Source organism: Rattus norvegicus, unplaced genomic scaffold (genome assembly GCF_021556685.1).
Source record: "Rattus norvegicus strain SHRSP/BbbUtx unplaced genomic scaffold, alternate assembly SHRSP_T2T unassigned-0000202, whole genome shotgun sequence".
Lineage (NCBI taxonomy): Eukaryota > Metazoa > Chordata > Mammalia > Rodentia > Muridae > Rattus > Rattus norvegicus.
Genome location: NW_028238919.1, coordinates 5,989 through 8,982, shown reverse-complemented (window position 1 = coordinate 8,982; position 2,994 = coordinate 5,989).

Sequence of the window (2,994 nt, the reverse complement as noted above, 5' to 3'; positions counted from 1 at the left end):
CATTACAGATGGTTGTGAGCCACCATGTGGTTGCTGGGATTTGAACTAAGGATCTCTGGAAGAGCAGTCAGTGCTCTTCACCGCTGAGCCGTCTCTCCAGCCCTGAAACAATATCTTGAATAAACAATAACAAAAACACTAAAACTAAGTCTGCCAGTTTTCCTCTTTCTTTCTCTCTCTCTCTCTCTCTCTCTCTCTCTCTCTCTCCCTCCCTCCCTCCCTCCCTTCCTTCTTTCTTCCTTTCTTTCTTTTTCTTCAGATAGGATTTCTTAGTGAATGATATTTATGTTGATATAAATTTTTTACGTACTTTTGACTGGCTAACTAACTAGCTAAGTCTGCCTGTCCTAAAGAAGGAGTTCCCCTGCCACAACTAAATACGTGCATAGAAAAAAAAATATATAATTATTAACTTGGGATGAAACTAATGTAACAAGCAAGCAAACAAACGCACAAGCAAACAAAGTAGGGATGGTGGTGCTGGGTGCCTGGTATATGGGAGATGGGAGACCTGTGGTCTAGAGCGTCCAGAGCTCTGGCCTCCATACTCTGGACTGCATTCTCTCTAGCAATCTTCCCAAAGTGGCTGTATTTAACCATGTTTTTATTTTTTAAATTGGCTCTCTCTCTCTCTCTGTCTCTCTGTCTCTCTGTCTCTGTCTCTCTCTCTTTCTCCCTCCCTCCCTCCCTCCCTCCCTCCCTCCCTCCCCCCACCACACACACAGAGGCACGTGTGAACAAGGGAATGCAAATGCACAAAATAAGTATGTTTTGATCAGAGTGAAAACAAATCACGGGAATTTTAACCATTCCACCATCATTCCACCATTCTTTTAATTTACTCTCTGTGTTTAGTCTTCCAAAGAGGGTGGCAGGTGTGTGGTTTGGTGAGTGCCGGCTGGCGGTGGCAGCGAGGAACAGAGAACAACAACAACCCCCCTCCCCCCCATCGGGATCGGTGGAGGGTTTTAAAAATGAGTGAGCCATTTAAAAATGGTGTGGAACTGAGGTCGCCGCCACCCTCCCCTCACGACGGAGTTTGGACGCTCCCTTTTCCTAACTGTGCCTGTTCCTTGCTAATTGTTAACCGATTCGAGAGTGCATGTCCTTTCACTTAGAGGTGGCCTGTTTTCACCGCTCCGTCCTACTTTCCTTTTCTGGGTGCCTGAGGGGGTTGGCCCCGAGTCCATCCCGCGTTCACTGTGTTCCGGCGGGACAACCGGGACCGTTTGTGCCATTCGGGAGAAGTGGTGGGTACCTGCCCCGTTGTGCGTGGGTGAGTGTCCCCCTGAGCTAGGGAGGTCACTCCGGAGAGACGGAATGAGTGTGTGTGGCGGCGGCGGCGCGTGACAGTCTGTATTGGTTTGCTTGATCGAGATCGCTGTCGGGCGACACCTAGTGGCGACAAGTTTCCGCAACGCTCCTGTCCCCCGGTTGGTGACAAAGGACGGGGAAGTGCCTGTGGTGAGCCGGCCAGGGTGAGAGGGTGACAGGCAAGCAGGCGGGTGCGCGACGGAGACGCCGTCCTGTCTGGGGACCATCTCTAGCTAGGAGGTTGTACCTGGAGAACTTCAGGGGAGGAGGGTGGCTGTACGACCTATTGGGACACAAGGAGGGGTTGGTGGCAGCTGGATGAGGTCGACCAGAAGGCTTGGGCCCCGTCCCGGATTTTTTTTTTTTTTTTCCAATTTTTTTTTTTTTAATTTTTTATTTTATTTTATTTTATTTTTTTTTTATTTCTTCCCTCCTCTCCGGTCCCAGCCAGCGGGACCATAGACACTTTTGAGGCCGAGAGGGTGCTGTGTCCCCGGCCTCCGAGCCGAGGTGGCCCGGCTAGGGGGCGCCACGGAGTTTTTTTTTTTTTTTTCTTTTCCAGGAGTCCCTTCGGTCCCAGCCAGCGGGACCATAGACACTTTTGAGGCCGAGAGGGTGCTGTGTCCCCGGCCTCCGAGCCGAGGTGGCCCGGCTAGGTGGCGCCACGGATTTTTTTCTTTTTCTTTTCCAGGAGTCCCTTCGGTCCCTGATAGCGGGAGCCTGGACCTCTGAGGCCGAGAGGGTGCTGTGTCCCCGGCCTCCGAGCCGAGGTGGCCCGGCTAGGGGGCGCCACGGAGTTTTTTTTTTTTTTTTTTTCTTTTCCAGGAGTCCCTTCGGTCCCAGCCAGCGGGACCATAGACACTTTTGAGGCCGAGAGGGTGCTGTGTCCCCGGCCTCCGAGCCGAGGTGGCCCGGCTAGGTGGCGCCACGGATTTTTTTTTTTTCTTTTCCAGGAGTCCCTTCGGTCCCTGATAGCGGGAGCCTGGACCTCTGAGGCCGAGAGGGTGCTGTGTCCCCGGCCTCCGAGCCGAGGTGGCCCGGCTAGGGGGCGCCACGGAGTTTTTTTTTTTTTTTTCTTTTCCAGGAGTCCCTTCGGTCCCTGATAGCGGGAGCCTGGACCTCTGAGGCCGAGAGGGTGCTGTGTCCCCGGCCTCCGAGCCGAGGTGGCCCGGCTAGGGGGCGCCACGGAGTTTTTTTTTTTTTTCTTTTTCTTTTCCAGGAGTCCCTTCGGTCCCTGATAGCGGGAGCCTGGACCTCTGAGGCCGAGAGGGTGCTGTGTCCCCGGCCTCCGAGCCGAGGTGGCCCGGCTAGGTGGCGCCACGGATTTTTTTTTTTTTCTTTTCCAGGAGTCCCTTCGGTCCCTGATAGCGGGAGCCTGGACCTCTGAGGCCGAGAGGGTGCTGTGTCCCCGGCCTCCGAGCCGAGGTGTCCCGGCTAGGGGGCGCCTCCGAGACTTTATTTTTTCCAGGATCCTCCCCGGTCCCTGCCAGCGGGAGCATGGACTTCTGAGGCCGAGGGGAAGCTGTGTTCCAGGCTATCTACCATGGCCTCCTCGGTCTGTGAGCACTCAGGGTTCTAAGGTCGACCAGTTGTTCCTTTGCGGTCCGGTTCTCTTTCTACATGGGGACCTCTTGGGGACACGTCACCGAACATGACTTCCAGACGTTCCGTGTGGCCTGT